The 26,275-nt window shown below is 39.1% G+C and overlaps 1 non-coding gene across 1 annotated transcript; it reads left to right on the top strand.

The window, feature by feature from the left end:
• The first annotated feature begins 5,669 nt into the window (after window positions 1-5,669).
• LOC145056178 (small nucleolar RNA R71) lies at window positions 5,670-5,776 on the top strand. The gene has a single exon (XR_013685710.1). It is a non-coding gene; the product is annotated as a small nucleolar RNA R71 (small nucleolar RNA).
• Window positions 5,777-26,275: the final 20,499 nt, after the last annotated feature.

Raw genomic sequence — 26,275 nt, 5'->3', positions numbered from 1 at the left:
AATTGCTCCAAAATTCATACAATTTCTCTTGTAATTCTCTCTATTTTTTTTTATTTTTTACATGTACCTCACTTTTTTTCACTCAAATCCCTACATGCTTAAGCAGGGGCGCTCAACCTCAACCTTTATTGGCTAATGATAACAGTCTTCCTGGATACATTTCAAGTTTAGGCTGCTAAACATATTGCATCGCTCGGGCCGAGCAGGGTCGTGTTTTTGTCCCATGATTTCAGTAGAATAAGGAAGCCACAAATGCACTAGAACGTATATAGGCTCAACTAAACATTTGGGTTATCATGCAATTATCAACAAAACTCTAACATGGAGTCCTAATTTTACTTTTACCAAAATTTTCTAATTTAGATCCTAAGTAATACTTTTGGTATGCAAAATTTTAAAATTAGCCTAAATTAAGACTCTAAATTTTCTAATATGTAACCAACCCCCTACCCCACACTTATTTGATGCAATGCCCTCATTGCATATTATGTATGACAAAAACATAAAAAAACTAAAGAGGGAATTGGAGCAAACTCCCCTGGGATAGCAGTGGATAGGTTGATCACTTCCTTTTCAGTTCCAACTTCAATTGACTTTAGACATGGTATCCATGCCTTGGGTGTCTCGTCTCGTGTGGGTCACTCCAAATACACGGATAACAGTGTAAGATCTTCAAGAATAAATATGGAAAGAATATATAGTCAAGTGGTACTCTAATCAGCATCAAATCAGCAGCCCCTTCAACATGAAACCAAATGACTCGTCGAGTATATATCAGACTCGTCGAGTTACTTCGGGAAATCTTCGGATTGTTGAGAATTAAGGGCGACTCGTCGAGTCAGTTTAGTACACTCGACGAGTTGGTCACTGAATGAAAATAATATAATTCTGCATCTGATCCAGCTTCCAATAAACTCTCTATACTTTCTATTCACTTCTAGACTCCCTTGCCAACATCTCAAAGGACCGGACTCAATACTTTAACTCTAACGCTCCTCCTTTCTTGACTCTCTTTCTCACTTTGATTCTATAACTCTAAACCCTTTTTGAAGCTAGCACTCCTAATTCAATTCTGAAAAATTGTCAAAGCATCAAACATCAGTTAAACATCAAAAGCAAGTTTTAAAAACATCAAACAAACCAAATAAAAAAAACAAACACAAAATTAAAAATTGTTCAATAAAAATGCATAAAAAAAATCAATCCTCCTCATCATCATCATCAAGCCCTACTCCACTTCCTCCAGCACCACTTCTTCTTACACTTATCACTTCTTCCCATGATGGAATGTATGGAAAGTTACCACCATCTATGTGTGGAATGTTAAAGTGTTCAAAAAGTCGGATATGAGATTGGTTGCTAAAATTCAAGCCCCTCGCCATTTGATCCTGTAGTCGCCTCATCTCTACATTGTACCAATCCATTGGTACATCTTCATTCTCAACCGGAATCACCGGCGGCTCCTCCTCAATATCCCGCTCTCTCCTTGAACGAACCCTCCTCCCCGGTGCCTCGGTACCAACCACCGGGTCCTCATTTGGAATGGCATAATGGCCACCACCATAGTCTTCAATGATTCTCGCTCTCCGGAAAAGAATAGGATTGAACGGAGGTGTAGGGATCATCGTCATGAAATTCCATGCACCGCGTTTCATCAACCTGAATGAGTTAGCCAACCGGGTGACAAACATCCCACCATTTATTTTTGAAGTCTTGCGATCCTTGACCGCACCCTCCGAAAGATATGAAGCAAGACACCAAGGAATGTTGCAAAAAACGTCGGGTGTAATGATGCTCCATAGGAAAAAGACATCAAGGTTGGAAACCTTGTCATCATCCTTTCGTTGGTTGATGGTGGATGAAATGAGGCGGTGTATGAGGCGGTGTGTTGGGGATCGAATGCTCCCTTATTGCGCCGACTTTGGAATATAAACTTTATTACCAATGGTATTCCACCAGCCCGCACTTGTAACTCCTTCAGGAAATACCATATGTGCTTGTGCCAAAAAGGCCCGAAAGATGGGTGTTGAGACCAAGGGCTGGTCATAAACCCCTAATCGGCATGCAAGATCCACCACTGAGCATTGATGAAATTCTCCCCCAAGGCAGAAACTAAAGCTTGTTGGGTGAAAGACATCCACTCCCCCGGTAAAAGACACCGTGGAAAAGAACTCTAAGCACAGCTCCAAATAAACCGGTTCTTGAATACGGAAGACCCGGCTCTACCCGTCACACACCATGGTTTCGCCATCATGGTGAAACTCCTTCACAAGATAAGGAGCTAACTCCTCCTCATAGCACACATTCTGCAGCAAATCCCAATCTATCCTGTTGGGCACATAGACCTCTTTCTTCTTGATATCAGCCAGCTTCTTTCTCCATTTCCGCATTGTCGAAGCGGAATCGATTTGAGGGAAGTTTAGCCACGGAAAATCCCCTTGGTTGCCACTGGAACTTTGTCCTCTTCTGAACATGATTTCTGCAAAACAAATACACAAAACCTAGAAAACACAGAATATAATTAAAAAAAAATCTTCGCATATACTTCCCGACTCGACTCGTCGAGTCCAGGCACGACTCGGCGAGTCGCGCAAACTGCCCGAGTCAGTCGACGGGTCGATGCAAATTGCCCCATGAAACCTAGAAATTTCATCAAGGGTTTTGTATAGGCACTTACTATTAAGGTATTAAGGCCAGAATAAACGTTCAAAACAACAAAAATCATGAAAAATCAAAACCCTATAAATTCATTACTTTTCAAAAACGGGTTTTTCATGCAATTGCTACCATAGATGGCCTTATAATCACGTTCTTAACAGAAATCAAGAAGAAATTTGTTACCTTTTGAGTTTGAACTTGAGAGATTTGAAGAAAACTTGAAGAAAAAAAATATGAATGCTTGAGAGGAAGTTAGAGAGGGGCACCCGGCGAGTATGTTTGAGAATAAACTGATTCTTAGGGTTAAAACCCTAGTTACCAGATGTAAAAGTAATTTTGAAATTATTTTTTTTTCTGCAAATAATACCGACTCGTCGAGTCGGAGTCAGACTCGGCGAGTCTGGTCGCGAAGTCAAACTTTTTCTGAAATCCATATATACTCGTCGAGTCGTGGTCAGACTCTGCGAGTCTCTTGCAAAAATTCATAATTTTCGAAATTTTGTTATTAATTTAAAATCATTTCACCCCACACTTAGCCCATGCACACTCTCAAGCAGACATGTCCGATGAATTGGAGAATTAACATTTTAAAAACGAAGGAAAAATTAAAAAAAACTAAAAAGTAAAAGAAAGCAAACTCTATATAACGGGTTGCCTCCAGCCAAGCGCTTCTTTTTAAGGAGTCATTAGCTAGACTCCTTCCCGTCTACGTTTCGTCATCTTCGAGCATCGGGAATGCACGCCTAATCCTTTGTGGTTTGTACTTAGTCTTGTATGCGTGAATCTTCTTCTTGTAAGCCCTTTTCAATGCATCTCTTCTCCTTTTCACAGCATCCTCCTCAGCTGCTTGGGCTTCTCTTTTTCTCTTTTTCTTTTTTAACCCATTCTTCTTTACCTTCTCTTGTACCTCCTTCTCTTTAAATTTAATCACTTCATATTTTGTAATGGTTCGTGCTTTAGGTTTAGTAGTGAATGGTCGATCAGCTTCCACCCTTCTTCCCTTTATGTCTTCATCCTTTTCTGTGTTCAACCCTTCTCCAAATGGAATTGTATCAAGGCATGCCACCTCGGCGTCTTGGACTTCCATTCCTTTTCCTTCTTCTGCTGTTTGTTCTTCCAAAGAATCATAAATAGTAACTAAATCCAGGGTATGTGAAGAACTATCAACCAACAGATCAACATTGGCCAAGTTTTTATCAAGTTCGATTGGACTCGTCGAGTCCATCAAGGTGACTCGGCGAGTCTGATCGGGTTCCATCAATTCTGGAGTGTTTTCTGAGTTGGCTCCTTCCAGTATCTTTTCTAACTCCTTCCAGTATCTTTTCTAACTCCTCCAAGTCTTTGCTAGCATCTCCACCTTCTTCAGAGTGTAGCAAAAACTTGCTTGGATCTTCTTTTAGCAAAATTTCAAACTCTTTTTGTAATATCTCATCATCCAATTGGATAAATGAGATTTCTTCTCTCTTTTCTTCTTCTTGCTTGGCTTCTGGAATAGCTTTAAACATCACCGACTCATCACCCACTCTCAATGTCAATGTAGACTCACATATATCAATTAGAGCACACGCGGTGTTTAAGAATGATCTTCCCAAAATAATTGGTATTTCGGGGTCTTCTTCCATATCCACCACCACGAAGTCTACTGGAAAAATAAACTTGTCCACTTTGATAAGGAGATCCTCACAAATGCCTTGTGGATGAATTATCGTTTTGTCCGCAAAATGGATCCTCATATTTATCGTCCTTGGTGCTGGTAAATTCAGCTTCTTAAAGAATGAATAGGGCATCAAATTAATGCTTGCACCTGAATCAGCTAATGCTCGGGTAAAAACTTCATTACCAAATTGGCACGGAATCACCATATTTCCCGGATCACTCTTCTTTTCAGGCAGCTCATTCATCAATATTTCCGCGACTTCAGCCAAATCCTTCCTAGCAGCAAAAAGGCTTTTAAGCAAGTTGAAGTATTTAGGTGTTTGGAGCATTGTTTCCACAAATGGCATATTGACTTGTAAAGCTTTAACATGCTCCATGAAGGTTCTGTATGCTTTTACTTTTTCTGCAGGCATGGCTTTGATTGGATATGGCAGAGGAGGATTATAAGTCTTCAAAGTACTGGCAGTTTTATTATTTACGTATGGACTCGTCGAGTCCATTGGAGAGACTCGGCGAGTCGGATCGGGTTTTGCTGGATGCAATTCTTCTTCTTTTTCTGCCTTCTTCTTGGAGATTTTCAGTGCTTCTGTGAATGTTTCTTCACTGATGGAGGTTATTACACTTACATTCTCCATTCTTGGATTGGGTTCGGTGTTACTCGGAAGTTGACCCGGTCTTCTATCATTCACTTGATGCGCAAGCTGCCCCAGCTGTTTCTCAATGTTGAGAATTGATGCTTGCTGATTCCTAAGCATGTTTCTGGTCTCGTGTATGGCAGCATCATGATCACTGTGTCTTTTTTCGGACGCGGCTATGAATCTAGTGAATAACTCTTCTAAATCGACTTTCTTTTCTACCGGTTCTTCCTTTTGGTATAGTCCCCTCTCCTTCTGCTTGTATTTCTCCTCCTTGGCCTTCTTATACTCCTCGTATGGTAGCCAATCCTTCTTAGCTTTCCGCCAATTTTCATCAAATCGGTCACCACTCGAATAGAAAACTTGAGCTTTCTTATTTCCATTCTCATCCAAATCACAATCCTTTGTGAGATGGGGCCCTCTACAATTTTCGCATCCTACTCTAATAGCATGGATTGCTTGATCCATTTTTGTCATTCTTCGATCCAGACTATCAAGCTTAGCTATCACCGCCGCCATGCTATCATTTGCCGCGTTCACTACCCCTCTACTTACTTCGTTTCTCGGATTGTGGTATTCTCTAGAGTGCTTAGAGAATTCTTCAATTAATTCTTTAATTACTAGGGGTGCCTTCTTTGTGAGCGGGCCTTGAGAATCAAGCAATTGCCTTGTAGTGACATTAACTCCATCATAAAGATAGAGACTTCTTGTTGGCTATTAAGGTCATGATGTGGGCAATTCCTAAGTAGGCTCTTGTACCTTTCCCAAGCTTCATAAAGAGATTCTCCGCGTTGTTGCTCGAAGTTGGCAATGGCTTTCTTTAGCTTGGCTATCTTGGAGGGCGGGCAGAAATGGTCTATGAATTCTTCTTTCATCTTGGCCCATGTGGTGACCGATCCGGGAGGAAGTGACTTTAACCAATCTTTTTCAGCTCCTTTAAATGTGACAGGAAGCATGCAAAGAAGCTGGGTCTCGCGTGGAACATTCGGGACGTTGAAGTAATCGGCCACATCATTCACTTCATCCAAGTGCTTGTAAGCGTCTTCGTGATCCTTCCCGTAAAAAGGAATCTCCTTGAGTTGGGCGAGAATATGGCCTTTTAGTTCGAATGTAGCGGTCGCGGGAATTGCGGGTTGCACAAGCCCTGGCCCGGTGTCATCACGCATCCTTTTCTTCCATTCCCCCATGGGGACTTCATCAATGTTAGCCATTGTGATAGCTAACTCTTCTTCGGAATCGGTTTCGTGCTCGTAAGTATGCTCTTCTTCTTCCTCGGTCTCGTACTCGATATCTTCTTGAATTGGTTCTTCAATTGTTAACGAGGCACTGGATGCTCCTGATTTGCTGCTCCTTTTCTTGCTGAAAACGGACTTTAAATTCTTGAGTGGTGAGTTCTTTGAAGTTGCGGTTTCTCCAACGGCTTTTCCTTTGCTCCTTCTTAGTGCGGATTCCGGGTCTTCCAAAGGAGGGACCAGAGGTGTATCAGATCCCCGGGTCATGAAACAACTGTAAACAAACAAAACAAAAGAAACAGAACACGTAAAAAGAACAAAAACGAAATTAAAAAATAAAGACTGAAACAGCGATGTACTCGCCGAGTCGGCACGAGTGCACTCGGCGAGTTCAAGGCAAAAACAGAAAAGAAAATTTCTAGTTATTCTAAAAAAAACGAATTTTTTAGAAACTAATTCTACTTACTGAATTACTTTGTAAATAACTTTGTGTAAGATAAATCCCACACAAAGGATCGATTAAACTAGAATTTAATTTTAATTTTAGAACCGTTCCCAGGCAACGGCGCCAAAAACTTGATGTGTGTAAACTCACTTAGTTTTAAACCTACTTTTAATTATCAAATAACACACAAAAGGCAGTGAACCTATCAATTGTGGTATAGCTAAATAAGCAGGGTATCGAACACAGGGAACGACAAATTAAATTAAAAACTAATTTTATCTAAGTTAATTAAGAAGTAGGGGTTTTCTCTAGTTTTACAAGACTAGAAACTTACTAACTATTACTAATTTTAAGACTAGAAAATAACGACTTAACTAGATTCAATAATTGGAAAGGAACTTCTGTTTAGTTCAACTTGGTTAACTCTATGGTTGATTTCAAGGTAATGGTGCAATGGATTAATTCTTTCGTTGGTTACCGATTCAAGTGATTAGATTCGTGTTCACTACCCTAATCCTTAGCAAATAAACTAACTTAAACAGTGGCCAATTGTCTAATTTAATTATATTCACTAGATTAATTATTCGGGTTAAGTTAGACTTGCAATAGTTAACTAATTTATTCTTTTAATTAACTCCTTGTTTGATGGTCATCTTACAAGCTTGCACATGAATTTACTCAATTTTCTTATTAATTCTAGTTTCATATTCATTAATCCTAGACATATAGCATAATGATCACATAGCATATGAGGTCAATAATCAATAGATGTTCATGCTAATCAATTATCTTCCTATTAACAGAAAATTAATTATTATTCACACACAAGGTTCTTTAGCAAGCTAAAATAACAAAAATTCACCAACTTGGAATTAATCCTACCAATCAATCAAACCATATTGTCAACTTTGTATCCCCAAACAGAAGTCTAAAGGTTTTAGCTCATAATTAAAGTAAATAACAGCAAACAAACAAAGTCAAATTGCTTAATCATGATGAATAAACAAAAGAATAAGTGGAATGATGAAATTTTGCCTTAATTACTCTCCGGAATTGAATTCTAGCTTCCTTCGTCGTCTTCTAGGGTTATTCTAGCTTCTCAATCGTAGCAAAGTACTTCTGAATCGTCCCAGAACTCCCCTCCATCGATCTGTGGAATTATCTTTAAATATACGAATCGACTCGTCGAGTCAATTGGTGACTCGTCGAGTCCCTCTCACATTCCCCGTATTGTGATAACTCTCTAGGATCCCGAGTCATTATCTTCTCGATTCTTCGATTGGACTCGCCGAGTAGATGCCATTTTTAGTGTTTTTTCTTCTTGATTCCATTCTCGATGTTCTAACTGTTTCTCCCACTTCCTTTCGCTTCCGAGCTTCATCTTAGGACTGAAAAACATAATTTAACACTTTTAAGTACCTTTTGTCCATAATATGCGATAATTAAACAAATAAATGAATAAAAATGTATACTTAATATGAACTAATTATGCACATATCAAATCTACTAAAAATGACAATTTACACAAGGAAACAGGATTGTAATTTACAACGGGGCATATTAACAAAGTATTTTACTAACTTCGTCATTTTTCACAAAACGTTTTGCCTTTTGTTCACTTCTCATGTCACTTGCTCTCTTCTTTGGAAAATACTAGAGTTTATTTTCATAGAAAATAAAATTTGGACATACTAAAACCAAATTATAAAACTTATATATAGTGGGGCTTCAATTTATTTCCATGTTATAAACATAAAATAAACATGGAGAAACTAAAAAAAGCAAGGTAGAATTTTTTGACTTTCATATATTAAGACAAAAAGAAATTAATTATTTATTTGGCATTAATTGCCACTTTATGTCATTTCCCCCATCTACTAGAATATAAACAAAGCGAAAAAAATAAACTTTGAATTGATGGTGAAGCCTTAACCATATATATTCTAAAAGATCTTAACTAAAAATACTTTTAAGCTGTAAAAAGGTAGAAGAATCAAAGAGTTATGATGAAACCAATAATGGGGAGAAGAATTAATCTTTGGATGTGGTCTAGGTATGGTGTTGTTAGGTGTGTAAAACCCAACAAATAGTAGGGATACAATAGACTCTAAATACACTACTTTAATGCACTAAAAAGTAGTACAAGACAAGCAGAATTGATCCTCAGAGACATGGGACAAAAGTCTATACCTTTTTGCACAAAGTACTTTAGTCATCGAAAAAAAAGGGGAGGGAGGGGGTTTATATGCAAAATCTAAAATAATGTAAATAACAATCTAATTTGAAAACTTGCTAAAAAGTAAACAGATTTGTAAAAGAAATGTTGAATGGTTTTAGTTATAGTTCTCAATACTGTAATTTAACTTGATTATGACTTGATGTAATTCATGATTGATATAATAAGTTGGTACTGAAAGATATTAACACACTTTAATACCTCTCTCACTTTGATTGACCTAGATTTACTAATTCAACCTAAATAAGAATTCAATTCATATAAGTGGTCAATCAAACATAAATCAAATTCAAGGATTCTAGTTTAAACAAGAACATAATCACTAGAATAGAATCACAAATCAAATATCAAGCTATATGCTTCAAATTAAACGATTAACATGTTTTGAACAAGAAATAGAAATTAGGGTTTCTTAGCCACACATGGCTAAGAACAAATCAAACAAATAGATGAAATTGAAATTTTTAATCTTACAGATGGAAACAAAGGTGTATACAATAATTATAGCCATCAAAAGTCTTTAAAAATCAACCAAAATCGCCATAAGTTTCCCCCAAAACCGTCTCTTAAGAAAAATGGAAATTTCCTCCTATTTAGCCCCACAAGTAACTGCTCACGTGCTTCCCATAATACCATGCATTTGTAGCATGGCTGTGTGTTTTGATCATGTGGTTTTAGCATGGCCATGTGTTTTTAGCATGACCATGTGTTTTCAGCATGGTCGTTCTTTTTTCTAAAACTCAAATAAGTCTTCAAACTTGGCTCTGTCTTCACTTTAGCTTCACCTCAAGTCATGTCGCTCAAATATATGATGAAAAGGACAAAAACGACCCGTGTCGGTGTGACATGGACTGTGCTTCAAACATGGTCCATTGTTATGATGAAATGAAATGACTCGGGTTGTGTCTTCAAGTTTTCTTCAACTACACGACCGATCCATGTTCTCTTCATGCTCTAATGCTCTAAGCTCCATCATCCAAGCTCCATGCTGACCTCCATAACTGCAATGCTTCGTGCTCCATTGTAAAATCCATAAAAAATCATGCCGAATTACAATTTTTTTTTCAAAATAGTATAATGTCCGAGTATCCCATAGTTAAATCATGAAAACATAAGGTGGTGTACAATCACGCCTTCGCCTTCCCGCGGTCATCTGAAGTACCTGAAACATAATCAACAACTGTAAGTCCAAAGCTTAGTGAGTTTCCTCCAAAATAACAAAGCCAAACATATATAAATATATCATATAAACAAACACAACATGCATAATGAGCCATCAGTCTGACTGGACCGCCTCATAGGCCATCTATCTATTTGGACTGCTCTACGAGCCTTCGAAACGTCTGGACCGCCTCTCAGGGCCTTCAGCCTATCCGGACTGCTCGTCGGGCCTTCAGCCTGACTAGTATGCCCTAACCGGGTCTACAGTCTATCCCGTCTGCCCTGGGTATCTTGGCCTACAGCACAAAGCAGGACCTGCCTTAACCCAATCCCCCAAACCAAAAAACATGTGCACATAAAATATGATATGCTAGCCAACATGTACAGATAATCATACAGATCTACAGATCACTAACATAGCAACCATCCTATAACTAGGATACCGATCTAACCAATCACTACCATAGCAGCCATTCTATAACTAGGATACCAATCTAATAGATAACTAACATAACAACCATCCGATAACCAGGAAACAAATCATAAGGGCCGACCTTGGTGCCTTAGACCCTGTTGATATAGTGAGAATAACTCACATCACAAATGTTGAATTGTAGTGATAAGATCAAGCTATCGAATCCCAACCACGAACTCCAGCACCTATATTCATCAATGATTCACTTCCATAAATTCCCAAATTACTAAAATACCTCCGGAAGTTAACTAGTCAATCCCTTGGTTGAAGTCAAACTCAACGGTCAAGGTCAACAGTCCATGTTGACCCAACTCCTCGAGTGCAGTTCACTTTTGTCGAGTCCTTCCAGACTCGAGAAATCGTGAAAACCCTAGTTTACTCGCCGAGTTTCCAGACAACTCGTCGAGTCCATGCGTGTCCAAAAGTTGGGAAAACCCTAACTGACTCGTCGAGTCGTCTCACTGACTCGCCGAGTCCACGCAGAAACCAACAACGACTAATCTTCATTGGACTCGTCGAGTCCCTTCATTCCATTCTCATCAACACGTTTTTAAGCTACCCTAAAGCTCCAAAATGCAGATCTAACCTCCTAGGGCATGGTTTCCACGTAAAGTTGCAAACTTTATGTGCATTCATGGTCCTAGATGACAAAACCAAGTTAAAGGGAAGGTTTAACCCAAAGATAAGGCCCCCAAGCTTGCTAAATCAGATAGCTTTATGGCTATAGGGACTTGGAGAAGTCCAGATTTGAAGTTACAACTTCATATCATGACCAATACCCTAAATGATTCACATATATGCTAAAATGGCCCTAAACTTAAGCATGGAGAGATCTAGCTAAAGGGAAGTCAAGTTAACAACTTGTTACCTTCAAAATGATGGCAAGATGAAGTAGAGTCAGATCCAAAAGCTTTCTTCTTTGCTCCAAGCTCCTTAGACTTCAAGCCTTCTTCACAAAAACCACTTTCTAAGCTTCTTCACAAACACAAATGGAGGGTATTCGAGATTAGGTTTTTTTGGACTCAAAGGGGAGGGTAAGGTAGGCTGAGGGAGGTAATGACCCTTTAAATAGGGTGCAAAACCCCGGAATTTAGGGTTTCATTTTCCATCTCCTACTCGTCGATTCAGGGTCCTCCGATTCTCCGAGTAAGTCTAATAATCCACGCGGGCTAACCCGCCTCTGCACGACGAGTTGGGGCAACCAACTCGTCGAGTAGGTCCATAAACATGTATATAAGGTTTTAAAACTTATGTCTGAGAGTAGGGGTGTTACATCCATAATGCATGCAAAATAAATCAAAAGATAATGAAGTACTAGAAATTCTGAATAAAGCATGTAAGTGCCAAAATAGTTAACTATAGTCAAGAATTAGGATAGAAAATGTAATGAAAAGATAGGAATAGACGTGCAAATAGGTGCACAAAATGCACGTGATAGGTGTACAGAAGAAGGGTATCGTAGTAAAAATAGGTGGAATCTGATAGCTGGTGGATGGTAGTTGCAATCTTGAACTGGAAGCTGTAGCTTTTATTTATATAAAAGTGTTCAGCACAAGTACATGAAGCTTTTGAAATATATAAATTTATATAAAAGGGAATATCCATGCAAACTAAAATTGAAAAATAATGATGATAAATTAATTTTTCTAAACTCTAATTATCAAAAGTCAAAAACCATCCGAAATTAAATACCATTTGCACAAGTGAAGTTTCTCAATTGGTAAAATCATTTTTTATGCATATTAGTAAAGTTGTGTTTGGCGTACTACAACTAGATTATTTTTCGTGTTTTTTAAGTTGTCATGTTTGGCAAGACAAATGTAGCTTATAAGCTTGCTTTTTTAAAAAGCTATTTAAACTAGGTTGTGTTTGGCATGCTGAAGCTAACTGATAAGTTACCTTACTTTTCAAAAAATTTAAAGTTGTCATGTTTGGAAAGCCACAAAAGGTAACTTATAAACTAACTTTTTAACATACTACTAAAACTAGATTTCCAGTAGCTTTTAAAAAAATTCCAAATAACCCTTAATTAATAATAAAAAAAACCATATATTTCTAAATGTCTTTTTATGTAATTTTATATATTCCAGCTAGTTTTTTTTAACCAAACACCATTTTTTATTAGCTAGCTTGTCAGATAACAATTAGTTTTTTCAGTTATCAACTAACATTTCGGTTATCAGCTAGCTTTTCAATTAATATGTCAAACATTGTTAGCCTAAATTTTCAGGAGTTTCTTTAGAAAATTTCCAAATATGCTCTTACTTAATTATAAAAAATATATTTTTCAAAATGTTGTTTTATCTCATTTTATATTTTTAGCTAGGTTATCAACGAGGTTTAACAAATGTCATATTTTATCAACCAGTATTTTAGCTATCAACTAACTTTTCATATAACAACTAGCACTTCAGTTATCAATCTGTTTTTCAGCTAGTACACCAAACCCGACATAAATGATGTTTATTTTACAATAAAGCTAAATAAGATTTATCATTTAAGAACCCATACCAAACATTTTTTACATATTACACGTGTTTCGACTTTCTAAAAGAAACAATAATATATTATGATATTTATTTTTGTTTGTAAATTCATTTAATAAATATTTATTATTCTTTTAATCGAATATTAATAAATTATTAAATCCGTGGATATGGTTGTCTCAAATAAAGACATTATACTTGTTAAAATATATTTAAATTTAATCGTATAAGATAACTATTAAGAGTATGGATAAGATTTATTTGTTTTAAAGGTTATTTGTGTCAATTTACTAAAATCTAAAAGAGCTTTTGGTTAAAACCTAGTTGAAATAGCTTTTGAATATATAATTTTTTATTTAACCAAAAAGCTAAAAGCTACTATTGCCATATGAAGTGTTTTTTAAAAGCTAGAAGTTAGAAGCTCCCAAATAGTATCAAGCAATGTGTCGATGCCTAAAGATGATCCTAAAAATTGTGCTATCCTTAGAGTTGTGTTAAAGGTGATCACATGATTTATTTCATTCCATAATATAGGATAACTTTTTGAAATTTAAATGGCTATCTATAATTATATTTTTTAATTTGGATTAATTAATTAATTAATCAAGAAAAATTATTGTAATGCCGTTATTAGAGGTGGATTATTTATAAGGCAAGGAGGGACTATGCCCCCCCCCCCCCCCCCCCGCACCTGAAATTTGGGTTAGAAGTAGGCCATATGACATGAAAAAATTTAAATATAAGCATATTATTATTAATTTTAGGTTATGGTCTATCCTGATTAGTTCTCCAATAGTCTAAAGTCCAAACCAAGTGAAAAGTCAAGAAGTCGAAATCGATCGTCCCTAAGCCTTTCGCAGTTCCGCCCTATCTTCGTTTACTTTCGCCTAAACCACTAAGCGCCTACTATGTTAAGTGAATTGTTGTAGATTTTAGATGACATTATACTTGGTAATGAAAATTGTTGTAGATTTTAAATGACATTGTTATATCAGTTATTAGCATTGTACTTCCATTTTTGTTGTCGTGATTTTTACACATTGAAACTGTGAATGAATTGTAACTGTTGTAGATGTTTTTTAATTTTTGTAAAGAGACTAGAATAAGCTGATGAGTGATGAGTCTTGCTTCCGCTTGTCTAATTTTTTATTTTTATTAAATAAATTGTTCCTTCAGTTTTGATTTTGATAGATATAATCATCGGAAAGATGAAAACAATTGATTATTCTTTCAAAAGAAAGATTGATGATAAAGAAAATTAGAATGAAATTGAAGAATGTACTTTCTCAAGTTCTATTTGATGAAAACCATTGATTATTCTTCCAATTCATGTAATTGTTTGTCTATAAAAATGTTTAAACATTTTTATTAGTCATACTGTAACACTTGGTTTCAGATTTGCTTCATTATTCGGGGTTGCGGCCCAATCTTCAGTTGTCATGAGGCTTAGGGCCTTGGGGAAGAAAGGTTTTGGTCTTTTCGGATGTGGGTGCTATGGTTTAAGTGATCAAGGTGTTCAATGGTACCTTCGGGAGTCAAGTGTATAATTGTAGTTGGATAACTCGGCCTTTCATAGATTTTAGGTTTTTGTGTTTGAGAAGTTTTAAGGATGTGGTGTGTCGTTAGAAGAGTAGGGCTTCTCGCCACATTTCCGGGGATATAAGGTTCGTTGGAAATGGACCTAAAATGTAGAAGTTAAGATAGTCTGAAATATTCAGCAGAAATGGCCCTTGGTGGAAAAAGTTGGGGAGCTGGTCCTAGGCGTGCATGGTTTGGAGGGCACGTGCCTGGATGAGTATGCCCAACAAAATGAGTAGAGTGCCAAACCCTAATTTTTAGGGTTTGGGCACTATTTAAACATCTTAATGAGCTCAAGGCTCTTTCATTTCTAAACCTCCATTGTCTTTAAGCCTCATTTTGGAAACCCTAATCTCATTTGGAGTGTTTGAGAGATTTAAGTGTGCATTTTGGTGTGTTTTTGCTGATTATCAAGAAAAGGGTGCTTGGTGCTAGCTTATGGTTTAAAGGAAGACTTTTAGATCCAGACTTTTGGCTTTATTTCCAGCACATTCAAGGTATAAAGTTCTTATATTGACGTTTTCTTATGCTAGTTTGAATTTAGAGAAATATTAAGGGTTTTATGGTGTATTAAGCTCTCCTTGTGAGTCTGAGTCACTCTAGGAGCTTGGAGTGATAGATCTTGCCTCTTCTGATGTTTCAAGTTCATAAAAATGTTTGCATGATGTTTAAGATTGGTCCATGCATGATCTAGTTGGTTTAGAATGGGTCTTAATGGATTACGATGGTAGTTGGGTTCCATGGAATCATGAAAATGCATAAAGGTGTCGATTTTATGCATTAATAGCCTAGATTGAAGGTCTTCTGAAGTTTTGATGCAAGGACTTAATGAATTAAGTCATAGTTTCGGTTTTTGAAATGTTTCGGGTACACCCCGCGTACAAATGGTACGCCCAGCGTACAAAGCTAAGGTCGCAATCTAGATTCCTCGAGTAAGCCCATCATAGTTGAGCGTACGCCTCGAGTTCAGCCTGGAGTTAGGCTTGGTGTGTTTTTGGGCTTCGCACCTTTGGGCCACTTTATTGGACTTGTTGTTTGGGCCTTTGAGCAATTTGAGATCAACTATTAGACTAAGGGAAGTTTTGGTCTTTAAGATAAGGCTTATATGGGTTAGGCCCAATTTGGAAAATTAGGCCATTAATGGGCCTTTATTGATATTTTGGTTTGGACCTTTTTGGTTTTGGGCTTGGACTTTAGTTTTGGCTCATGTTAGGTCAGGAGTAAATGGTCATTTTACCCTAAGTATGGATTGTGGGCTGTAGAATGGAACCCACTTGCTGATTGAGTATTGTGTTGGTTCTGATAGCTTGGGGAGTCATCAGGACAACAACTGGGGATTTCTTTCAGTAAGCTTTTGCGTTTGAGGTTGTCTGCTCACTGTTCTATGGGTCAAAGGCACCAATGTCGGTCCTTTGGTTCGTGTATTGTAGGAAGACTCGGGGGTGACCCTTGGAAGTTTGTATGAAAGTCTAGGAGGTGGCTCCTGACAATATGTATGCAAGACTAGAGTCTGAACTCAGACAATTATTACTTAAGTAGCTGTAGATTGTATGTTAATTCTCTTTGTGATGCTTGCATGGAAGACCAGGAGGTGGCTCTTAGAACTTTTTTGTAAGACCCATGGTTTTGGCCGCCAGCCTGGCTAGGAAGACCACGACACGATTCGTGACATAATGGCAATACTATGGTCAGCACATGGCACTTTATTAATTGAATGAATATTTATGTTATGTATGGATCATTTGATATGTTTGGTATGTTGTATTTGGGCAACTCACTAAACATTGTGCTTGCAGTTTTTGGTTTATGGTTTCAGGTTCTTCCAGTTCGAAAGGGAAGGGCTCGGCTTGATCGCAACACATACACCGTTTTCCGCAATATGTGATTTCGGGGAGTGAACTCTGATAATTGTTTTATTCTGAAATGATTTTAAATGTTTGGATAAAGTGACATTAATATTTTAATTATAATAAAAATGAAATTTTTACCCTGGATTTTCGGGACGTTACAAGTTGGTATTAGAGCCTTGGTTTGAGGGATTCGGGTATACTCTCAGGTGTGCCTGAACTCAAACTGAGGGTTTGGTGAAATTTTTTATAAAATAAACACTTAATTAAAAAGGAAATTTCTAATCAAAAAGGGGTGTGATTTGTGAAATTAGACGAGCTCAAGTAAGTTGTTCCTAGAATACTAATACATGTTTATTATAATATATGATATGAATATGAGAATTGCATGCTAGATTAGGGCTAAGGATCTGCTCAATATTAAATGATAGGAGATATGCCTTTATATTCCTGATTGTATAACCTTTAGAATTGCATGCTAGTATGGATTCCAGATAAGTGGATAGAATGGCTTTGTGCGACTCTTGGTGGGAGTCCTTCAGCAGTTGAGGGTTGGGTGAGGTCAGGAACCTAAGAGAGCCTGGTGTAACGAATTGGGGTTCTAGAATTTTCTAGACTGATCAAGAAGATGGTAGAATAAGTAATAATCTATCATAAGTCCCTAGAACGACCTAGAATTCTCTAGGACACCAAAGTATAGAATAGAATTGTGTAGAACTTTGTATATAGATAAGGATCTTGTTAGAACGATCTAGAATACTCAGGAATGTTCAAAACCTAGAAACTTCCCTTTGAGGAGGTGTAGGATGCCTATAAATAGGGGGAGGAATCATTTATCCAAACTATCGAAGAAGTTCCCTTGTAAGAAGTTAAGTTGTATAAAGAAACTCTTTTCTTAGAAGTGTTCCTTGTCGTTCCTCTTGCTTCCTTTAATCGTTAATACATCAGAGCCATCAAAGTTAGCCTGACTTAGTCGGAGAAAACACTAAGTGGCACACGGTGATTGAAGCATCCCGTGACACGTGGTATCAGAGCCAGGTTCGTACAAGCAAGAGATTATGGCTACGGAAGGAGGAAGTAGTGAAGTAGCAAACGTGCCTCCTGCCATCGAGGAGAAAGGAAGAAAGTCCAGGAAGAGAGACCAATCGATAGATGCCTTGGAAAGGTTAGAGAACAAGCTTACAAGGAAAAAGATTAATGTCGGTGAGATCCTTGACTGAAAGGATACCGTCGATCAGTTTGTTGCTGAGATAAGTGACACGAGGGATGGATTGAAGGAGACCATTGGTGTCATCAAGGGAGAAGTTCTTGGACTTATTAACACCCTGTGTAATGAGTTCCATGAGAAGGTAGCTACTCTAGAAGCCAAAGTAAATTTGTGCAAAGCGGCAATTGCTGGAGGAGCAAGTACAAAGACGATGTCACATGTCGATGCACCTAAACCCCTGAAGTACGGAGGTAAGCGCACCCTAAACTTCTTGAAGAATTTTCCGGGTCTGTAGAATGTTATTTCAATGCAATCGGGGTAAAGGACGATAAGCCTAAAATAGACACGACCGTCCTATACCTATGTGAGAATGATGCCCTATGGTGGAGGCGGAAGCATAATGACATAAAAAAAAAGGGCTATACACCATAGATACCTGGGATGAGTTCAAAAGGCAACTCAAGAAGCAGTTTTGTCCCCATAACGCCGAAGATGTAGCGATGAAGAAGCTTCGGGGAGTGAAACACGTTGGGTCACTTAAAGATTATGTGGTAGAATTTACTGCTCTAATGCTTGAGTTGCCTAAATTACAGGAAAAAGACAAGTTATTTTATTTCCAAGATGGACTACAATCTTGGGCTTATAACGAGCTCAAGTGAAGGAATGTCCAAGACGTTGATGAAGTTATTACTGTAGCGGAAGACCTTATGGACTTTCGAAGAGATGCCCTGATTAGGAGGACCAGTGGGGGAGATTAAGTCGTACCAAGGCCGTCACCAAGGGAAGATAGACCCTCTGTCAAACCCTCAACTTTCAAAGGAAAGGCGACCGAAGGAGGGACTCGTAAGGAGGTGAATTGTTATTTTTGTGACGGTCCCCATCTAAGAAGAGATTGTCCCAAGAAGAAAAGTTTCAATGCCATGGTCTTTGACGATGAAAATGAAGGAAGGGACGAAGCGCAACTAAGCTCGATGCATCTCCTGAAGTCGGTGGCTAAGGAAGAGATAAAACCAAAGAAGGGAGGAGGCCTCATGTACGTAACGACAAAAGTAAACGGAGAAACCACAAGAGCCCTAGTTGATATAGGTGCGTCTCAAAACTTTCTTGCTGAGGACGAAGAAAATAAAATGAATATTCAATATACGAAAGAGAAAGGGTGGTTGAAAATAGTAAACTCCCTATCCGAGCCAATCCTTGGAGTTGCCCATAACGTGCCCATCTATATAGGAGGATGGAAAGGCACCATAGAATTAACAGTAGTCCCTATGGACAATTATTGTATGGTGCTAGGGATGGAGTTTCTAGACGAAATACGCCCATTTTCCTTTGAAGATCAGACCATGTGTCTCACCAAGGACTCTACGATTCACATCGTACCCTTGGAATGAAGTAAGACGGAATCTCGAATTATCTCCGCCATGCAATTAAATAAAGGACCCCAAAAGGGCGAAACGACGTTCTTAACCACATTAAAAGAAGAAGCTGAACTCTCCAAGTCGGAAGTTCCAAAGGAGTTTAAAGACGTAATTTCATCGGAGATGACAAAGAAGTTACCACCGAGAAGGGAGGTTGAACACGAAATAGAACTTGAACCTGGAGCCAAGCCACCAGCGATGTGTCCACAAAATGGCTCCACCGGAGTTAGAAGAATTAAGGCGGCAGTTAAAAGAGTTACTAGATGTTGGGTTCATTAGACCTTCCAAAGCCCTGTTTGGTGCGCCAGTGTTATTCCAGAAGAAGCATGACGGTAGCTTGAGAATGTTTGGGTGCGCCAGTGTTATTCCAGAAGAAGCATGACGGTAGCTTGAGAATGTGCATCGACTATCGAGCACTAAATAAGGTCAGTGTGAAAAACAAATACCCCATACCTTTGGTAGCTGATCTATTTGATCGACTAGTAAGGGCACATTGGTTTTCAAAGTTAGATCTGTGCTCAAGATATTGGCAAGCGTGTATAGCAGCTGGACACGAACCGAAGACGACATGCGTGACAAGGTACGGATCATTCGAGTTCTTTGTAATGCCCTTCGGTTTAACTAACACACCTGCCACATTTTGCACCTTGATGAATAAGATATTCCACCTATTCTTGGAGAAATTTGTGGTGGTGTACTTAGACGACATCGTAGTGTACTCCGAGTCGCTAAGGGAGCACGTCGAACACCTACGCTTGGTTTTCAAAGTACTCAAGGAAAACCAACTATATGTAAAAGCGGAGAAGTGTTCCTTTGCCCAACCTGATGTATCCTTTTTAGGGCACAAGATTACGGATGGGAAGATCCATATGGACAAAGAAAAAGTACGCGCTATCAAAGAATGGGAATGATGAGTTTATCAAACTCTTAGATTGTTTAGATCTTATAACAGGTAAATCACGAAAGCAAAAACAGTAATGTAACATTCAAGAATGAATCTGAATGTGTCAAATGATTCAAAATAAATCAATCCTCAGCAGAGCTCGATGAAGAACTTCCGCTGTAGAGGATCTTAGGGTTACAAAAGATAAGAACAATGAACACTATTAAATTATCTCTCAAAATCTTACGTTCTAGGATGCATGCAAGCATCTATAAATATAAAACCCTACAAAATAACTCACAGATGGACAGGCCCATACCGGAGATTAAATGGACTAAATATCGAGCCCAAGACGCAACACCTTCTGGACCTAACAATCTCCCCCTTTGCGTCAATTGGAGCGAGACAATCACTTCTTCTTGCTGGGTCCAACTGCTGGAACTTTCTTAGTAGTTTCAAACAGACGTGGGATGAGAGCAAAGATTGTCTGTCTGAAACGAATGTACCACTGGATCATGTCATCGAAGTACTTCTTGTCGTCTGCTGAATTCTTCTTGCAACGATGAATGATTCCCAGAACATGTTCCAGGCATGCAGTGGTGTATAGATTTTTGTCTGCCAAAGCGAACAGGCATTTTTGGCCTTCTTTCCTTGTAAACATGACATAATTTCGTTTCGGGTCAATCTTTCCCATCTGCATCATGTTCAAATCACTAGCTGAGCCAACAGGTGAGATAGTGGGCTTTTTCTTGAAAATGCTAGCGATCTCTTGATCCATCTTGGCAACTTCCATAATGTAGAATACAAGCATCCTTTTGAAGTGAATAATAATCGGACCACACTCTGCTTCATTTGTAAGGAGGATGTTGTGAAAAATAATCCAATCATGTGGATTCAGGTTGGGAAGATCAACAAGCGATATGGCATGTTCGGTCTTAGCAGAACCCCTCAGCACCTTGAACCGAATGTTCGTGAAGTTCCCCTCTCAAAACGGCTTAAGGACCCGAACATTGACAATCTTGTGAACGCTCCAAGTTTGATATTGTGGTTGGGCAGACTTCAGATAGAATTCGATGAGATCCCTATCAACCTTTGTATGAGGATGAGGGATATCAGCAACATTATCAAAGGCATGGAAGATGAAGGCTTTTTGGGTCAGTGGCATGTCAAACTGTGAATCGAACGAGTTGATGCGATCCAATGAAATCACCGGTTCAAGCAACAAAATGTTGGGAGTTTCAATCGCTTCTTTCAACAACTTCTCAAGAGTCCACGAAGGAAAAAGGGTTTTCCTACTCTCAAGAAGGTCATGAGCCTCTTTCATTTTTCTTTCAGTTTCCTCAGCCTCTCTGGCAATGCGAGCGCTCATATCAGCATCTTTATCACGGCCTTGCTTCTTTAAGAGATCTGCAATCGTCTCTTTATCATCATCACTATCTTCAGCAATTTTCTTCCCTTTGTCTTTGACACCCGAACCTGAGGCTTGACCTCTTGAAGGAGGTTCGGTTGTTTTTGTTGCTGTAGAAGTAGGAGGCGGTTGAGATACATCCTCTCCCCCTTGTTTCGGAATGCACACGAACTCAAGGAGCCCTTCAATTTTGCTTAGGAGAGAAAGGGCAGGAGCAAGCTTTTCTGTGAGAGTACGCCTCACTGAGTAATTCAGTATTGGATCATGTGCTTCAAGGAGGTTGGAAAGGGCGGCGTGGACATTCGAAACACATAAAGAAACAATCTCGCGTTCAGATCGAAGAGATTCAATTTCCTTTTGAGAATTAGAGAGCTGAAGATTCTTGACCTTAAGAGCAGTGGTCTTTCGAGCGAGAGCGTCCATGAGTGTGTTCTCGGCAGCTAGATCTTCTTGTAGCTTAGTTAGGCGCTCCTCAATAGTCGCCGTAAACGATGAGTGGCCATCACTGAGAGCCTGGCGAAGACTGGCGAATGATTGCAGTTCAGAGGCAACTGAGGTGGCAATTTGGTTGAAAAGAGAGTCAAGCCGCGCTGCATTGGAATCAATAGTTCCCTGTAAAGACTGCAAAATGGAAGAAGCGTCAACAAATAGTTTTTCGACTTTTTCGGTCGCAGCAGCACATGCCTTGGTTGAGGCGTCAATAGCGGCAGTGGCTGAGCTGATGGAGGCTTCATGAGCATTATTAAAAGCATCAATAATCCCCTGAATAGCAGCCTCGGAGATGGTAGACTGTGAGGAAGAAGAGGAGGAAGCAATGAGAGAATCAATCTTGTCGTGAAGCTACTTGAGATGCTTCTTGGTTACAGGAGCATCATCGTCATCATCACTTTGCATCTGATACGGACTGTAATAGACCGAATCAAATGTCATGTTCTCCCCACCAAGAAAAGATTCTTCATTATCTGCAGAGTGAGCAGGAGATGAGGGAGGATGTGACGGTGGAGGCTCGGTTGTGAAAGTAGGTTCGGGGGTTGATGTATGTTCGGTAGTAGGAGTGGGTTCGGGTGCTTTAGTAGGAGCCCCCGTATCAGATACGTTGGTTCTTACTTCAGCGGTGGTTGTGGTAGCTTCAGTGAAAATGGGGGGGAGGGGGAGGGTACTGGGATAGAGGTAGGTGGTATTTGAGTAGTGGAGGTTATGGGGGAATGGAAATAGAAATGGAGATTGGTGGAGAAGAGACAGGTGAAGTGGAAATGTGTACCTCTGGGGTAGGCGATCGAGGAGGAGTGTTACCACAGGGGGACTCTTCGGAGTCAGAACGTTCTCCCTCAAAATCACTGGAGGAGGAGGCAAGTATTAGCTTTCGCCTAGGTTGGGTTTTCCTCTTCTTCAGTGGAGGAGATTGCGCCGCCTTGGTAGGTTTGCGTTTCTTCGGAGAAGGGCCTTTCGCTCCCTTGACAACCTTCTTGTCTTTTCCCTTTTCATTTTTCTTTCCCCTCGGAGCGGGCCTATCAGCATCATGGATTGATTTAATCATATCAGAAGTGAGCTCTATAGGACTAGATTGACGAAACTCCTTGTAGGTTCTAATGATGCGGCTGTCGCTTGGAACGTCTCCAAACATCGACTCAGGGATTGAGCCAATGAACTGAAACTTAGAAGAATCAGAGACAATGATCTTCATAGTGTGGAAAGTACCTATCGAAGAGAGTGGAGAATCAGCAACAATTGGAACGTGATACTTGTCCATCACCCATTTTGTGATAAGCGTCCAGAAGCGAGAGTTGGAGATCTCTGAATGGCGAGATGTAGATGCAAGACTTTGAATCAGCTGCTGCCATAAAACCGACCCATAGTCAAGGTTGATGCCGTGGTATACCCCATAAAGAATCGTTATAAACAGACGACTCGCTCCGTCTGAACCGGCACTGCGTTCCGATAATCCCTTGAACAACACTGTGAAGAACCCGTTCCACTGAGGAGGCAAGCACGATTTCTTGAATTTGGTGACCGTCATCAGAACCTCAGTGTATCCCATGTTATAAAACATGGAAAATAATTGTCCCACCGGGATGGATTCAGGATTAACCCTAGATTCATCAGGTTGAAACCCTAAAAGCGAACATAATCGCTGCTTGGAGATGGAGGCCTTTTGATCAAGAATGTCGAAGAAGATTCGATCGACAGACTTATCATAGTGGGCCGTGGAGAAGATTTGTGACAAACACTCCATTGGAACAACTTCAACTTTGGTGAGAGCGGGAGCTAGCGGCGAATATTTGAGACATTCGATGATCGGAAACATAAAGGCATCATAAACGTGTGGAGTGAGATCGATGATCAGGCTTTGTTGAGGACAAATCGGCAGAATGTGAGAAGTTGCATGAACTGAGGATGAGTCCGCCATTGAAGAGAATTTGGGAGAGATGATGAACAGTAGAAGGAATAATGCTTTTCTTGCTCTCTGAGAATTGGGTGCAGTAAAGAGGTAAATTATGGTCGAAGTTACCTTTTATACTGTGGTGAGAAGAGAGAGAAAAATATGTTCCCAAATCTTCAAGGGAAATACGAAGAGTTTCCTTAGGTGATTGACGCGTGACATTTGGGAGCCCCAATGATTACACAGGAGAGAGAAGAATTGTCCCGTTTCACACGCCTTCCCATCAGGCGCCGTTTGAAATGTAAAAAACGGTTCCACTTCACACGCCTGTCTTTCAAGCGCCATTTGAAAAATCAAACCGATTGGATTTTCGGCTGAGTCAGCAACTTATCCCTTTAGTGTGAGCTGTCATCATAAAGTAGAATAACCACGTGTAACATTGTGAGCCACAACACTTTTATTACTTCAAATTCCATTGCGTAAAAAAATGCCTTGGAAGGAATGAAACTAGAATTGTGGAAAATCAAAAAAGATTTTCGTGCTTAGTGTGTAAAAGAAAAAGAAATAAAGCAACTCATATGTGGGAAATTATGATGTCAGTAAAGACACGAAACAATGGATCCCGGACACGAATCTCTTCCTTCAAGGTCAAGAGGGACCTTAAAGTGTTTGTTTGGTTTCCCGTTGAATTATGATAAGACACTTATTGAGAAGTGTTGAAAGGCATCTTTTAATCAGGCTAATTTGGGTGGCTTTTGCTTCAGTTCAGAATTCTTGATCTTGACATAAGACAGAAATCGACTGAAGTACTTGTGAGACCAATGCAGTCTATTGAACAAGTAGGTGTGAAGAGAATTTAAGTGGCATGGTGAAAATATTTGTAGGTGAAATCTCAAAAAAAAATTAAAACTGGATTCCAGGGGAAGAAATGTTATGGGATTTAACAATTTCATAAGAACTACACAAAGAGAAAATTCAGAGATTTCAAGGTACAGCCTCAAGGGTGAATTCGTCAATTCTGTAGTGAAAACTAGAGCAAATTTAATTGTTCACCGTCAATGCATAGAAGGTAGTGAATTTTGGGTTTCACTTAGCACGTAGTGGCACGAAGCTAAGATCATGAACACAGAAATTGTGTAACCATAAACCTCAATGGTAATTTCTGAGAGTCTCAAGGGTTACGTGTATGAGATCAAAATATGATGGAGAAAAATATTTGAGATGGTGTAAGGAAACCAAAGTACCTCTGCTGTTAAAATAAGGACCAAGTAGAAAACTCTTATCTCATGTGAGAAGAGGGTAAGGTAGCTCATGATTAGAATAAATATAAAAGCCTAATTGGGAGGACAAGGTTTGTATATACCAAGTCAATAAGGCTATTATTCAGAATCAGGTGAGACTTTGGACACATACAACAGCATGCTTCTAGGGACACTTAACTAATAAAAGAATTCGCCCACAAATGTCCACACATAGAAATTAGCGAACGCAAACAAAAAAATATTTTTGGAGTATTTGATTTAAAGAAAGAAAAATAATATATTTTGGAAATAAACAAACAAAAAGAAAAAGAAAAATTAAATTTGGAACCGAACCCGAGCGTTCGGTCTATTTCGGTTGAGAAAAAAAATAAATTTGAAAGATAAGAGAGATGAAATCGAGAAAAAGTATACATAAAGTTTTACAACCAAAGAGACTACCTTTAAGTGATAAGCGAAGACAAGAGAATATGACCGAACCCGAGCGCTCGGTTCATTTCGGCACACACGTGAAACGAACCTGAACGTTCGGTTCATTTCGTTTCTAACTTTTAGATTGGAGAAGTAATTTTTGGTACTGACTCTGATTCCATCATACCTAGCCCTTGTAGAATTTTATTGAAACTTGCTTCAGGAAGAGCATTGGTGAAGATATCGGCCAGTTGATCAGTGGTTCGAACAAAGTGAATTTCGACGTTTCCATCTTCCACATGATCCTTAATAAAGTGATACCTCAGTGCTATATGCTTGGTCTTGGAGTGTTGCACTGGGTTATGACAGATCCTAATTGCACTTTCTGAATCGCAATATAGTGGGATCTTTTTCATATTGAGTCCATAATCACGGAGTTGACTTTGGATCCAAAACACTTGAGATGTGCAAGAAGCGGCTACAATGTATTCTGCTTCGGCTGTAGACAATGAAACACATGTTTGTTTCTTAGATTGCCAGCTCACCAACTTCCTGTCGAGGAATTGACAACCTCCTGTAGTTCTTTTCCTGTCTAAACCACAGCCTCCAAGGTCTGCATCTGAGTAGGCTTGAACAAAGAAACCTGAGTTTGAAGGATACCATAGACCGAGGGAGGTGGTTCGTTTCAGATACTGGAGTTTGTTTTTCACTGCTAGCATATGTGGTTCACGAGGATTCGCCTGAAACCTAGCACAATAACACACAGAAAACATTATATCGGGCCTGCTAGCTGTGAGGTACATCAAGGAACCAATCATCTGGCGGTATAACGTTATATCGACTGCCGGTTTTTCCAAGGATGGTGTGAGCTTGGTGCCGAACGCCATTGGAACTTTGACCTTT

This window comes from Lactuca serriola, chromosome 5 (genome assembly GCF_051521515.1).
Source record: "Lactuca serriola cultivar US96UC23 chromosome 5, Lser_US96UC23_V15, whole genome shotgun sequence".
In the NCBI taxonomy this organism is placed as follows: domain Eukaryota; kingdom Viridiplantae; phylum Streptophyta; class Magnoliopsida; order Asterales; family Asteraceae; genus Lactuca; species Lactuca serriola.
This window is presented reverse-complemented; position numbering and strand designations above follow the sequence as displayed.